The 16007-nt window shown below is 44.4% G+C and overlaps 1 non-coding gene across 1 annotated transcript; it reads left to right on the top strand.

Annotated features, from left to right (window-relative positions):
- Nucleotides 1-461: 461 nt before the first annotated feature.
- trnat-cgu (transfer RNA threonine (anticodon CGU)) lies at nucleotides 462-533 on the top strand. The gene has a single exon. It is a non-coding gene; the product is annotated as a tRNA-Thr (tRNA).
- Nucleotides 534-16007: the final 15474 nt, after the last annotated feature.

The raw sequence follows: 16007 nt of genomic DNA, 5'->3' as shown, positions 1-16007 counted from the left end.
GTTCAGACTCACAGTTCATAGCAGGACTGAGCTGGATGCAGTCACAGCTCCTCACTGTGTGCAGCAGCTGGACTGAGCTGAACACTGGACTCAGACAGATTCAACATCCACACGTCAGTCACTGGAAGCCTTCAGAATGCTTCTCTCCTCACTCAGCTTCCAGTCCAGATCCAATACCTTACTGCAGGTGAGTGACGGACCTGTCAGCTGTGTGTTAGAAATGCATGAATAAACAGCAGCTTCATGTTGATGCAGGACGTATGAGGGCGGAACACTGATGAGATGAAAAGATTCAGAGGAAAAGGCAGAAAGAGCAGAGCTGATAAGTCACATGACTGATGCACTGACACGCTCTCTAGTCAGCTCCTCCACCAATCAGGCGCTGCCTCGCTGCTCATGCAGCCAATCAGGTTGTAGCAGTACATTTAAAGCTCTCCTCTCTTCACTGTCGGCTCACATATGGCTCGTTGGTCTAGGGGTATGATTCTCGCTTCGTGTGCGAGAGGTCCCGGGTTCCAATCCTGGACGAGCCCTGATGTTTAACTGTATTCCATTGGAGACCAACTCCTTGTTGTTGACTCTTTTCAGTTCCTCTCTAACTACCACACAGCTTTACAAAGCTAACAAAGTTCTATTCAGACTCATCCCAATCCAGAGCAGTTGTTCCACAGTAACACCTGCAGGAGGACGTCATCACCCAGTATGTGACCTGCACTGTGAGCTGTAAGGTCTTATACAGACAGGTGTGTGTCTGTCCTCATCAAGTCCAATCAGTATCATCAAAGACAGCTGGACTCAGATGAAGGTGTAGAACCATCTGAAGGACGATCAGAAGAAATGGACGCACCTGAGTTCAATATATGAGAGTCACAGCAAAGGCTCTGATACTTAGGACCATGTCATATTTCACTTTGTCTTTTTAATACATCTGCAAACATGTCAACAGCTCTGTGTGTTTCTGTCAGTATGGGGAGCTGTGTGGACATTAATGAGGAAAAATGAACTTCAATGATTTTAGCAAATGGCTGCAATATAACAAAGTGAAACATTTAAGGGGGTCTGAATACTTCCTGCACCCACTGTACACATTAAAAGACATTGATGATCTGTTCTTATTGTCTAAACAGGAACAGTTGAAGCTCAGCTTGCAGCCCCTGTATCTCAGGCTTCTCAGCTTCTCTTCAGATGTTTGGACGTTTCTGCTGGAACCTCTCATTTAATGACTCACATTTAGAACTTTTGACTTTATGTGGAGGAGGGATTGATTTTGGAATGAGGAGGCTTCAGCCTGGGATTCCACCACTAGATGTCAGCATTGCACAGCATTGGTGGTTCAGTTCAGATTGAGAGAATGCAAAGAGTGTGCAAAGCTGTCTTCAAAGCAAAAGCTGGCTGCTTGGAAGAATGTCAAACATCAAACATATTCTGCTTGGTTTAACACTGTTTGTTCACTGCATCATTCCACATGTGTTCCTTCATAGCTCTGATGTCTTCAGGATGAATCTACAATGTAGAAAGTCATAAAAACAAAGACAAACCACTGAGTGACTTTTGACTGGTACATTTAAAATGTCATCATATATCCTAACCAGCAGGGGGAGCACTGATCATAAACTCTCTGTCTCACATGTTATTGTCATGTGTTTTTATGGAAGATGATGCTGACTGTTGTTTTCTTGCTTCTCTTTGTAAACAGCTTGTAAACAGCAGCTTCCCTGAGGGGAAACTCAGCTAATAAATGATGCTGTAACCTCTGGGACTTGATCTGCTGGGTGGGAGTCCACTACAGTGGGGAAAAAAAGTATTTAGTCAGCCACCAATTGTGCAAGTTCTCCCACTTAAAAAGATGAGAGAGGCCTGTAATTTTCATCATATGTATACCTGAACTATGAGAGACAAAATAAGAAAAGAAAATGTAGAAAATCACATTGTAGGATTTTTAATGAATTAATTGGTAAATTCCTCAGTAAAAGAAGTATTTGGTCACCTACAAACAAGCAAGATTTCTGGCTCTCACAGACCTGTAACTTTTTCTTTAAGAGGCTCCTCTGTCCTCCACTCGTTACCTGTATTAATGGCATCTGTTTGGAGTCGTTATCAGTATAAAAGACACCTGTCCACAACCTCAAACAGTCACACTCCAAACTCCACTATGGCCAAGACCAAAGAGCTGTCAAAGGACACCAGAAACAAAATTGTAGACCTGCACCAGGCTGGGAAGACTGAATCTGCAATAGGTAAGCAGCTTGGTGTGAAGAAATCAACTGTGGGAGCAATTATTAGAAAATGGAAGACATACAAGACCACTGATAATCTCCCTCGATCTGGGGCTCCACGCAAGATATCACCCCGTGGGGTCAAAATGATCACCAGAACTGTGAGCAAAAATCCCAGAACCACACGGGGGGGCCTAGTGAATGACCTCCGGAGAGCTGGGACCAAAGTAACAAAAGCTACCATCATTAACACACTGCGCCGCCAGGGACTCAAATCCTGCAGTGCCAGACGTGTCCCCCTGCTTAAACCAGTACATATCCAGGCCCGTTTGAAGTTTGCTAGAGAGCATTTGGATGATCCAGAAGAGGATTGGGAGAATGTCATATGGTCAGATGAAACCAAAATAGAACTTTTTGGTAAAAACTCAACTTGTCGTGTTTGGAGGAGAAAGAATGCTGAGTTGCATCCGAAGAACACCATACCTACTGTGAAGCATGGGGGTGGAAACATCATGCTTTGGGGCTGTTTTTCTGCAAAGGGACCTGGACGACTGATCCGTGTAAATGAAAGAATGAATGGGGCCATGTATCGTGAGATTTTGAGTGAAAACCTCCTTCCATCAGCAAGGGCATTGAAGATGAAACGTGGCTGGGTCTTTCAACATGACAATGATCCCAAACACACCGCCCGGGCAACAACGGAGTGGCTTCGTAAGAAGCATTTCAAGGTCCTGGAGTGGCCTAGCCAGTCTCCAGATCTCAACCCCATAGAAAATCTTTGGAGGGAGTTGAAAGTCCGTGTTACCCAGCGTCAGCCCCAAAACATTACTGCTCTAGAGGAGATCTGCATGGAGGAATGGGCCAAAATACCAGCAAAAGTGTGTGAAAACCTTGTGAAGACTTACAGAAAACGTTTGACCTCTGTCATTGCCAACAAAGGGTATATAACAAAGTATTGAGATGACATTTTGTTATTGACCAAATACTTATTTTCCACCATAATTTGCAAATAAATTCTTTAAAAATCCTACAATGTGATTTTATGGATTTTTGTTTCTCATTTTGTCTCTCATAGTTGAGGTATACCTGTGATGAAAATTACAGGGCTCTCTCATCTTTTTAAATAGGAGAACTTGCACAATTGGTGGCTGACTAAATACTTTTTTTCCCCACTGTACATTATCCATCCATCCTCACCCATCCAGCTACACCCTCCCTCCTAAAATGCAGGCTGGAGGATGCGGGCATCGATCCCGCTACCTCTCGCATGCTAAGCGAGCCTCTACCATTTGAGGTAATCCCCCTTGTATAAAGGGTCAATCGCAAGTCAATCAGGACTCACTGCACTACATGAAGTGTACTAGTGACGAATTGGAAGCATCAGACTTTTAATCTGAGGGTCCAGGGTTCGAGTCCCTGTTCAACACTTTGTACTCCCTCTTGCTTGTACTCCCCTTCCCTCTCTGTTAATGTGCTTGGACAGAGCTCTGTGAACAACCAGCCTCAACCTCTCTGATAATCATCAGAATTAAAAGAAATACATCAGTCTGTGTGGAATGAATGTTTGCATTCCGCACAGACTTAGACAGCACCTAAGGTGCTGGTGCACTTAAGAAAAAAAGTTAGGCGCACCAGTGCAACAAGTTAGTCTAGAGCCCTGTGTGTGTTAACATGTTAGCACAGTGGGAGCTGTACTTGTTGGTCTGTTTGGCTGCACTGTGTGAAAGATGTGATTATGGTGCGATTGTCTTTGCAGTGTGATAGAAGCATCTGTTGGAGCCTGGTGCTGCTGTGTTTTATCATCATGACAACAGTGGCAGTTCATTGAAGTATTTTACTGTAGAGTTCCTATGATCCTGGACTTCTGTCAATCACACTGTGGTGCCCTCCATTTTCTCTTGTCGTTCCATGTCAGCCATTTTGTCTCTGTTAAAATAGTGGGTGCTAATTAGCTGCCCTTTGGAATGGAAATATTGACACTTTTTCTGCTAATTGCTATATGTAGTTAATCACAATGAGAGGTTAACAGGAGTACAGGATTAGTAATGGATTTTGACTTCATTTAAATGAATATTATATTTTAATGTTGCAGACATGTCATATGGCAACATTTGCTTTGATTATATGCTGTTTTTTATGTCAAAAGTTTTGCTTATCAGGTGGCCTTTCAGTAGTTGTAAAGTATGCCTAAAATGCTCTGCTCTCAGACGGCCCTGACACCTCCACCACCAACACAGTTGCAGAGAATGGATGCTGCACCCTCCTGCTCCCATTCTCCAACTGCAGGTGTATGTATTTTGCATCTTCCACTCAATTACAGTCATGAAATTCTCCTCAGTTTAATACATCTTTTAAATTTCCTTTATATTGAGTCATAATACAGTATACATGTATCACAAAGAATAAGTGCACTGGAAAACAGACCTAAAACAACGAGAAAGATGTGAACTTTTTTTCATACATATTATTCATTCATTTATACATTGTTCTGTTAGTGGTCCTCTCAACTTAGGTTTAATGTTGTGTTTTGAATCAAGCTGTTAACTTGCCTACAGTAGTAGTAATGAGAGTTCCTCCTCACATTTTTTCCAAAAGCTGCATGAGGAATTACACACACCACCACAGACTGTGACAGGTCCTGGTAAACAGATTTGTTCTGTGAGAGCGACTCACAGCCAGGGCGATTACAGGTACAGTCCGTTTTCCCGAAATCATCATTGTGCCTGTAATGCTCTGTTGTTCCTGGCCTACCACAGTGAAGGTTTGTGCTTCAACAGCGCGGTGACTCTGTCTATGTTGAAGTCAAAACAAACCTTCTGACATAAGGTAAGTTTCGGAGCGATCACCTCACCGTAGAGGAGTTGCCCCAGCAGGTTCAGACGGACACAAATCAGTACAACGTCCACATGGCTGAGATCAGTGTAGGAAACCTGGAGGGAGACCCCCACAGCACTCGAAGGGAAGCTTGGTATTTGCCTCTTGCCTCGGGTCTTCAGTGTCTGTCGGTAGATGTCAGCCATGCTTTGCTCGTCGTGTCCCCCCAGTTCGTCACGGTATTTCGAGACAGATCGGGACGTTATGGAGTGTTCGATCCACACTCCAGAAGTGCAGCAGGCTTGCCCCAACCAGGAGGAATGGCGGTAATGCCTTTGGTAAGCTTGTGTTTACATCTCTGGGTCAACTAGGGGTTTGCAGTTCGAATATCTAAACACACCATTAAACATCAGAATGCTTTATGACCTCAGCCAGAGGTCTGGATCTATGCACAACCATACACTTTTACCATATATGCAGACAAACATATATTTTGACCAAGTTTGACCATATATTTCCACAATTCCCCCTTTTGGACTCTACTAAGAGTCCAACACAAAATAAGCAAAAAGAAACAACAAACGGTCACATCAGCAAATAGAAAACACTGTGTGTAATCAAACAAAACTATGGGTAAAAGTGACATCTATATGTAACAACACTGTGAGTAAAATCCAAACACCTGGTGTGTGTATGCGTGTCAAAACCATAAATGAAGGTGCAAAAAGAAAAACTCTGTGAAAAATGTAGTGTATTAAAAAACATACCATGTGAGTGTATAAAACGAAACGTGATGGCAAAGTTTAAATCCCTGCATCGGAAATCAGATCGTCCTCCAAGTCCTCTGCCAACAATGGGATAATATAAGAATAATATAAGTAACAAGTAGAACAGTATAAAGATTAATATAAAAATGAATATGTAGTATTACACCTCTGTCCAGGGAACTCGCAGTGTAACCAATAGATCAAAAAAAATTATGAACAACCCTAATATGGTTATCCTAACAAGAAAACAAATACATGTTATACATCATAGTATGTGGGGGTATTTTAATCGGTCGGTCTTTCACCGTTCCCGCCCCCAGATACTCCTAACAGCTCAAATATAATGACAATTGTCAGTTAGAATGTACAAAATTGTTCAAAATTTTATAAGTTCATGTATGTGTTCCTGTCCGTCTGCCTCATCGTCCAGCGCCCCGCCTGGTTCTCTGGTCCTCTCGTCCTCAGGATGTGTCTTCTTTCTTCGGATCCCTGGGGTTAGACTACCCGGGATCCTTGATCTCTGTCAGGGGATTATTCTGCCCCTTTTGTGACAGGATCTGTGTCTGAATCAGCCGATTCAGACTTCTGTGCCCTCAGATCAGCGTGGACGTCCTGTAGAGAGCGTTGAGGCTCCTCTGCGCCTGCGCACTGGCTCCAGTGATACCAGGTGTCCCCCTTTCCTCTCAGCCGAACCGCGTGAGAGGTGCGTTCCGTCACCTGATAGGGACCGGTCCACCTTGGTTCCGACCACTTCCGTTTATCACCTTCAGGAGGACCCACTCAGCTGTGTGTGGCTCCTTCTGGACTCACCATCTCTCCTTTCTCCTGTAATACAAATTCTAACACCAAAGCTTCAAATTCATTATATTATGGTTTATATTAATACCATACTGCATGCTTCTTCAGTCTCAGCCGGCCAGCTGGTCCAGGAAACTGTCGACCTGTAAGAAGCTCATAAGGTGTAGATTATATGGCGTTATTACCAGAACATCAATACAATAGATAATACTTGAACCCATATAAATTTGGTCTGTGCACAGATTTTGGCCAATTTTTGTTTGATGGATTGATTCATCCTTTCCACCTTTCCTTGAGATTGTGGATGATAAACAGTACCAAAAGCATGCTTCTTTTTTTTTCTTTCGGTTAACCATGTCTAGGAATGTAAGTGTTAATCAGAAATTTAATGACAGTTTGTCACAACACCCCACATGGCCTACCCCATGCGCTTCCTCCATGGCAGTCTGTCTCAGTCCAGGTGGCAGTATGGGGCGTCCGTCAGGCCCTCTCCATACTCCTCCTGTGTCAGTCGCCCCTCTAGCTTTCCACAGTGTTTTTTTCCTGTGGAGAGGCTTTGTTTTGCAATTGCATCAAATCAGTCCAATCAACAGGGGGAGGCAAGTCTGTTTCTGAACACATAAAAATCATTCGCTCCACATAGCCTGCTGCCTGTTTTGCTGCCTGATCTGCTGCATTGTTTCCTCTTGTGACCCTGTCAGTTCCTGCTCCATGACCTTTGCACTTAATCACAGCCACTTTGCTAGGCAACAACAGAGCTTCAGCAAGCTCTCTCATTTCAGCCTCATGCCGTATAGGTTTGTTAGTTGCAGTGAGAAAACCTGCTCTCAGCCATTGTCCTAATTCCACATGCACTGCTCCTGCCGCATATGCTGAGTCAGTAAAAACATTGATGTCCTGTCCTTGACCTATCTTTAGTGCCTCAATCACTGCCCTCACCTCGGCTCTCTGCGCTGACTGCTGTCCCTCTAATCTTTCTGCTTTCAGTGTTCTCATTTCTTCCCCTGTGTCTTCAACAACCGCGTATGCTGCTCTGAGTCCTTCTGTGTCATGTCTAAAACAGCACCCATCTGTGAACAGATTTCTGGCCTCTGTTAGTGGTGTGGCCTGTAAATCCATTCTGACTTTTTCTTCTCTGGTTACCCTCTCTACACATGTGTGTGGCTCTCCAGCTCCTATCTGCTCTGCCATGTTGATGCCCTCATGTGTGAAGGTGATGTTTGGTGCTTCTAAAATCTTGCTCAACCTCCTCTGTCTCAATGAGGTGAGTGTGAATGTCTCTGAGTTCACGTATGCCACTACACTATGTGTTGTCAGTACATACAGCTGGTGTCCCATAACCATGTGTGCGGTTTTTTGAATTAGCTTAGCTATTCCTGCTGCGTGTTGTGTGCATTGAGGGTGTCTTTTCTCCATGTTGTCCAGGGGGGCACCGATGTACATCAGTATTACTCTCTCTCCCCCTTTTCTCTGGAACAGGATGCCATTGATGCAGGCATCCGTTCCAGAGACATCCAAATAGAAAGGTAAAGTGTGGTCAGGTGAGGCTAGTTCTGCTGCAGTGGCCAAAGATTGTTTAAGAGCAATGAATGCTTGTTCCGCGGCCTGCGTCCAATTTAGGCGAGCTGACACATTACGCATGCCATGTTCTTTGACAAGGTCTCTGAGAGGTTGTGTGAGGCCAGTGTAGTTAGCAACAAAGTTTCTACTGTAGCCAGTCAAACCGAGAAATGAGAGCATGTCCTTCACTTTATCAGGACGCGGATGATGCAAAATGGTAGATTTGTGCGAAGGCGATATGCTGACTCCCTTTTGTGAAACAATGCGTCCTAAGAAAGCAACTTGTTTCCTGACTAATTGGAGTTTAGATTTGCTGACCTTAAAACCAGCTGTGGCCAGATGTTGCAAAACAGCCTGCGTGGCATCCAGGCAGATTGCTGCCGTTGGAGCTGCGATAAGAAGGTCATCAACGTACTGAATGAGTGTAGTGTTTTCTGGGAGGGTGCAGTGACTGAGTATCTGTTTCAAAACCTGATTAAAAATACCGGGGGAGAGCGCAAAACCTTGAGGTAGCCTGGTGTAGCGATACTGTGTTCCCTGATATGTGAATGAGAAAATGTCTCTGCATTCAGGTGCCAGAGGGAGACAAAAGAAAGCATTAGCTAAATCTATGCAGGTGAACCAGCTCTGTGAAGGATCCAGTTGGGCCAATGCCACGTATGGATTCGGAACTGGTACCGTGGGGGTTGACAGTACAGCGTTAATGTCCCTCAGATCATGTGCCATGCGATATTTACCTGTCCCTTTCTTTTCTACAGGTAGGATGGGAGTATTCCAGTCTGAGTGAGAGAGTTCCAGCACGCCATTTTCAAAAAGTCCATGAATAGTATCTGCAATGCCAGCTCCGGCTGCTGGCTTGTGTGGATACTGTGGTATCCACAAAGGGCCTGGTGTGTTAATCTGAAACGTCACAGGTTCACAGTCCACCAGACCCACATCAGTGGGGCCGTCTGCCCATAAATGTGGTGGCAAGCTGTCAATCACAGCCTGTGCCAGAGGATGATCAGTTTTCTCTCTACCATGATGTCTAGCAAGCAGTTCATGTGCCAGAGTGACAGTGTTCATAGTTGAAACAGTTATTTTGTATGCTTTAGCAGATGGAGAATACATGATTTGAGGTAAAGGTGTGGGTTGCCAGTCTGATTGCCCCATGGCACGTTTAACCATGCCACCTAGTTCTTTGGCCTGGTGGTTTGGATGTACAGCTAATGAGACGTGGGGATGCCCTTCGTCACTCATCATGTACCATGTATCATTTGTTCTGGAGTGAGGTCCACACCGGCTGCCACGCCCTCAGGTGCCACAAAAATGTCTCGGACTGTAATAGACCAGTCCTGTCCCTCTAGGGAGTGCGCAAACTTCTCATGGTACCAATCAGTTTGCTGCCTGTCATAAAATAGAGTCACATGAGGGGGGTCAGGGGGAGAAACATATGGTTCGACCTGCGCTATCCAGGGCTTCCACCGCAGGTAGGCAGAAAGGATTCCTGGGTTCTGGGGAGTTTCAGGATGTAACATGCCCCAGTAGATGTCAGCACATGGGTCAGTCACAGGTCTCATCAGATATTGTCCGCCTGTGTCTGCAACATTACAGTGGAACATGTTGCCGTCCGGCAGTGTCACTGTCAGCCCGTCTGGGCCGCACAAAATAGATGCTCCAAACTTAATCAGCAAGTCTCTCCCCAGTATATTCAGAGGCAGAAGAGGTGAGTGTACAAAACAGTGTGAAACAGTCTGATGTCCCAACTGAGCAGTCATGGGAGTGGTTATAGGCAGAGTCTGTTTATCCCCAGAGAAGCCCATCACAGTGATAGAGTTGTTGGACAATTCCATAGAAGATGATTGAAACAGTGTAGAACAGGTGGCGCCAGTATCCACCAGAAAAGGCAGTGTCTCATCCTCTACTTGCATAGATAACATCGGGTCTGCCGTGCCGATGTAATCTGAGCTGCTCTGTGGGGTGTGTCATTGTTGTGAGAAGTCACAATCCCACTGTTCCCAGCCGGAAACAGGAAACTGTCCAGTGAATGGAGGTCCTGGGGGGCGGGAGGAAGCCCTCTGTGGACCAGACGCTGCACGTCCTCGGGCATACTGTCCCTGTCTGTGTGGACAGTCTTTGGCCCAGTGTCCCAACTCCTCACAGTAATAGCAGCGGTCACGACTTGGGTCTCCCCTCGGCTGTCCCCTAAGTGTTCCACCCCTTCCGCGCCTGTCTCTCCATCTGCCCCTCCCTGATCCGTACCCCCTGTAGGACCCTGTAGGCTGCTGATAATCAGGAGAATAAGGTGATGGAGGCACCCAAGGTGTGACAGGAGGTGCGTCAGAGCTTTCAGTGACAACCATGACTTTATTATTTTTATCTTTCTTTTTTGTCATTGGCCTTCTGTCTGGCCTCAGTCAATTGCAGTTTCAATAATTGTGCTTGCAAATCCTGGACATCCTTACTGTCAGCTTGTGCTGCCTCTTGGGCACGTGCCAAGTGATGTACTAGATGTCTCTCCCACACACTGGAATCACACCCTGCCATGTCTGGGTTATTATCCATGGCAGTTTTTACAGTCTCAGGAACCCCGTTTAGGACGGCGGTCCTGTACCACACCCTCTGAATGCCTGGGTTACCAGGGTGGCACCCGGTGTGTTTGATCCATGTGTCTTTGCTTTGATTAAGATATTCTCTTGGACTCTGTTTGGGGTCCCATTTCAAAGTGGGAACGGCGGCTCCAGCAGGCAGAGGATATTTATGTCTTAGTGCTCTGCCTATTTCAGTGCTGACCTGAGTGAAAGGTGTGTCATCTCTCTGTCTAGTAGTGGCGGCGTCCTCCTCTATGTCCCTCACTTCTGAAGCTGTAAGACACCTAGAAATAACGGCCCGAAAATCACCTAGAGCGAGTCTGTGGCCTGCTGTCAGACTGTCAAGTTGACTCAGCCACATTGCTCCACCTTCGGCCACTGGAGGTAATTTATCCACTAGTGCCTGTACATCACCTAGTGGGAATGGATGATATTTGATCTGGTGTTCAGTTTGAATCAGTGGTAACTGATAGTTGAGTGTCTGTGTATTATCATGTCCTTGAGATCTAGTTGTCATGTGGTGTGTTTTGTGTCTGTGTGCTAAGTGTTCAGCTTCATGTGTTTTTAACCACTCCTCAGTAGCCTTGGCCTGTCTCTGTAATAAATCAAACGTCTCTCCCTGCTCCGCGGACCAAACACCCTCGACCTGCATCTGAATTCCAGCTGTCCTCCCTTCCTGTGATCCATCTTTCCACACGCCTCCCACGTGAAGTGTAGCGTCTCCAAATTGGGGGTTAGCGTGTGCATATGTGTGTGGTGTTAAGTCCTGAGCTATAGCAGCCCGCAACTCCTTTAATTCTTCCTGCAACTGTTGCACCTTGTCTATTTCTCCCTGCTTTGTGTTCACAATGTCTGGTGTCTGTGTTCTGTGTGACAGCGGGGCTTCAGCTGCAACACATAGTGCTCCGTCGCAGCTCAGTTCTCTGTCCTTTCGCAGCTGGAAAGGTGAAAGGGCAGGGGCCTCTGGAGGCCCTTCACGGGTGCTAACTCCCGAGGGTAAAGCAGACACACTACTCACTTGGGATGTGTGAGAGCTGTCATCAGACCACGCCTCAGGGGAATCAGGCATGTCTGTTATGGCCAGTGTGCCTTGAGTTATTTGTAAAACTGGATATAATCCAGCAGATGAATGAGAGGATGGTGGTGCAGTAGGAGGGGGTGGTGTATACGGCGGGGGATCCTTATGTTTTTCTGCTTTGTCATCCTGTGTTTTGGGCTTCTCAGTCATGAGGTGAGTTACACCCTGACCTATCAAAGCCCATCGCGCCCACTGAGCTCTCTTCTCCTCTGCTTTTTCCTGCTCCCTCTTAAATCTCCCTTTCTTAGACCAGCCACACTGCTCTGCACTCTTCCTGGCCTTCTCCCTCTCTGCCTTCGCTTCACCCTCCTTTCTCCAAAACTCCTTCTGTAAACAACCTCTATCTTTCATGCCACGGCCTATTTCTCTTCTTCTAAATTAATGACTGCCTCCCTCATCTGAGTCATCTCTTCAGATGCGGTTTTAGAGTCAAAAGCCTGATGCAGCGCCTTCTCTAAAATAATCAGTTGAGCTTCTACTGTTTTTAGTGGGCTGTTCGGACCCCACCCATCATCAACAGTGTCTCTGTTAAAATCTCCGTCCATGTTGTCAGTCATCAAAGTCTCAGTCAAGTGATTACGTGAAAATTAAAACTAAAGCTTAATAATAATGTGTTATTTGCAAAACTGTGCTCAGAAGAGTTAACAAAACTATGATGTTAGAAAAGTTCAGAAACTATGTTCGCATCAGAAATATATACAAAAGTATGTGCACAACAAAACACTAATCCAGTCCGTGAGTGAACCTACTTCAACAGGCCACTGCTTTACGTTTACACCGATTAAGGTTTCCAGCAGTGCTGCTGCTTCAGTTCACCTCGTCTCTGGCATTCATACACATTCCACACTCATGCTTTACCCATTTATACTGCGAGCTCGGTGTGTGTGTGTCAGTACTGTATCTTCACTTCTCTTTGTTTCTCTTTAGGGGTGCTTCATGAACTCACAGGACTTATTCTCTGGTCTTGCCGTTCAGTGTAAGAACGGCTCACAGTTATTTCATTATTTATTCTCTACTCTCTGGTCTTGTCGTCTTTATCTCAGACGACTCACAGTTTATGAGTCTCAAGAGTTCCTTTCTTTTCTAGATTCTGGCCGACAATAGAAAATATGGCACGCTGTGTCCCTGGTACTCAGTCCAATGGATTCGAGACTAGCCTCTGTCCGTGACACCAGAATCTTATATATCTGTAATTTGGAAGCCTGTTGACTTACTACAACTTCCGCCTAACTAGTGCGGTCATTGTTTCAGTTTCCAGTCTGTCCAACATTCATACCATGTGTTTTGCCTGGTCTTGTTCCTTTTTCTCTCTTTTTTGTAGTGATTTAGGGTTCCTCAAGCCCCGGGCCTCAAACCCAGCTTTTCCGGCCCCTCGTCAGAGCACCGGTGGAGTCGCCACACTCAGGATTTTCTGCTACCCCTTTTTCTCTTATTCCTCTGCAGGCATTATCCCTCTGCAGGCATTATTCCTCTGCAGGCATCATTCCTCTGCAGGCATCATTTACTTATCTCTTAAACAGCTGTAGTCATTACTCATTTACCGTAGTCATATACATTCACATACGGTTATTTCACTGTAGTCATATTCATTCACATACAGTTAAATTCATTCAGTCAATGTTCTTTTTGCTTTTACAGACAGATTACTACTAAGACTCGGGACATGTTACATTTTAGAGTAGTCAATGCAGATATAAAAGGTCTGCTTACCTTATTGTTGGCGCCACGTGTCCTCTGTCTGTTCGTAATCGGCCCTTGTGTTCAATTGACGGATCTGAGGATGATTTTTTGCCCTTTGATCCCCTGGACGAGCCCCCAATTGTTGTGACCTAATCTGGTCACCCCGGATTCCCAGACTCCGTCCCCGAAGCACAGAACATTGAATGAAAACCAGTACTGATCAATTTCAGTTTCGCCTTTATATAAAGGGAGAATGCACAGCTCAATACAGACCCCTCGATCTGCTCCTGCAGCTGACCATTTGCATTCTGTCTGTCCCATGCATTAGGCTCGTTTTATTAATCTTACAACAAGGTGTGGTTACATTTACATAGAAAGGCATAAAAGGTAATGTTTTTCAGTGAAACATGCATATTCAATAATCACAAGGTGGAAGGCGTATACGAAACTAAAAGACATTGAAGTTCTCCCACTCACATCTCAGATGTGAGGGTGTGTGTGTATTCTCACAGATCCTCCTGTTACGGCCTTGAGTATATCTTGTCTCTTTGGTTACATCTCTGGGTCAACTAGGGGTTTGCAGTTCGAATATCTAAACACATCATTAAACATCAGAATGCTTTATGACCTCAGCCAGAGGTCTGGATCTATGCACAACCATACACTTTTACCATATATGCAGACAGACATATATTTTGACCAAGTTTGACCATATATTTCCACACTGTTTCATGCTGTTATGTTGTAATTAACCTTAATGAAACAGTGTTAATGCAACAGCGAGCCTTCATTTCTGTAAGGCTGTGTGTATCATGAGCTTTGTCTCTCCCTCAATGACATGATGAAGCTACTGTGTCACATCCTGTCATTACAACTACAGCTGCACCAGTTGATTAATGTGATTTAATAGTATGTGAAGCAACCTGGTCAATATCAGTCATCTTCTCTGCTTTTCTCCTAAATTATGGAGCTGTGATGCTGCCCACCAATGATCCTTGACTTTTGTCAGTCACACACTCTGCTGCCTGCCATTGTCATTCCATGTCAGCCATTTTGTGTCTGTGGTAAAGTACAGTGTATTGTTGCTGACAACACATGCTGTAGAGTTCTATAGGTGACCAGGTGTATCTGCATATTGGTAGTATTGATGGTGTGGGAACATTCAGATCTTCAACAGTGCAGCCACATTGGAAGGACATAGATTAGAGTAGAATATAGCATGTCCTTCCAGTGTGGCTGCACTGTTGAAGATGTAAATGTGGCTCGTTTGTCTTTACTGGTGTTCTTGTCTGTTAGTTAATGTGTGGGTTTTCTGGTTGAACGATGTGATGCTAATGTGTGCTAAGCTATTTTAAATGATTTGACAACACTGTGAGGTCATTCATGTGATTTACATGAGCTTCAATGACTTGGTGCTTTCCTCTTGTCGTTCCATGTCAGCCATTTTGTCTCTGTTAAAACAGTGGGTGTTGTGGCTAACAAAATCTAAACCTGTAGATAATTAGCTGCCCCTTTGTAATAATATTGACACTTTTTCTGCTAATTGCATTATGTAATTGTTGATCACAATGAGAGATTAACAGGAGTACAGGATTACTAATGAATTTTGAGTTCATTCGATTAGCTTAAATCTGTTGTTGGTAATGTTTGCTGACAGTCCTAGTATCTGGATCATGGCTGTTTCAGGCTGTTCACTTTAATGAAGATGTGTTAAAGCACCAGAGCTGCTGAACTCCTTGTGTGTGAGAGCCTGTTTGGTTTATGTCATTTGAAATTGAACATGATCAAAGTGTCGTGCGTTCACATTAACTTTATTAATACCCATGGAGTCATTGGGTTGTGTTAGCAGCATATACAAGAAGTGACAGTAAACACAATGCATGTGTTGATGATTTTCTGTGTTGATACCCCAGTATTTTCTGAGCCAGTCATCTAGTGAGTGAGTTACTAACACAGCCACAGCTGTTATGTTGTGTTATTTTAAATGATACAATGATTCTGTACATGGTTTGTAAACCTTCAGCTGTAATGGAAACAGTAGTGCTTTTTATATTGTTTGAATGGAAATGTAACCGTGCCCTGACAGATTTGTTTTCTTCTTTTCTTCTTCTTAGAATTCTTTTCTTCTTTCGCATTAAAAAGAAGAAAATGAATCATAATATTAATTAATAATAATTAAGAAGGAGAGGTTGGTGTCTTTAGATAAGCATGTGTTTCAGAGATTCAGTGTAGTTTTGAGTGTGAGTACCAGTATGTGTTTGGCATGGTGTGCTGCTGATTTTGATTGAGCTTTGTATTCTTTCAGGTCTTGTATACATTCAAAATGAGTACTGTGATTAAGTTTGTGCGGCATTATTATCAATACGTAGGGAGTGGCAGAGATGCCTGATTGTCAGGGCTCCTTGTACAAACAGAGCACAGTGTTGAGTAATAGGGCATAGAAACTTCAAGGTCCGCCAAAGAAACTGTTATTACTAACAGCAGCGTTACAGTGAGGAAACATACAATAATTATTCTATAACCC

Source organism: Parambassis ranga, unplaced genomic scaffold (genome assembly GCF_900634625.1).
Source record: "Parambassis ranga unplaced genomic scaffold, fParRan2.1 scaffold_22_arrow_ctg1, whole genome shotgun sequence".
Taxonomy (NCBI): Eukaryota; Metazoa; Chordata; class Actinopteri; family Ambassidae; genus Parambassis; species Parambassis ranga.
This window is presented reverse-complemented; position numbering and strand designations above follow the sequence as displayed.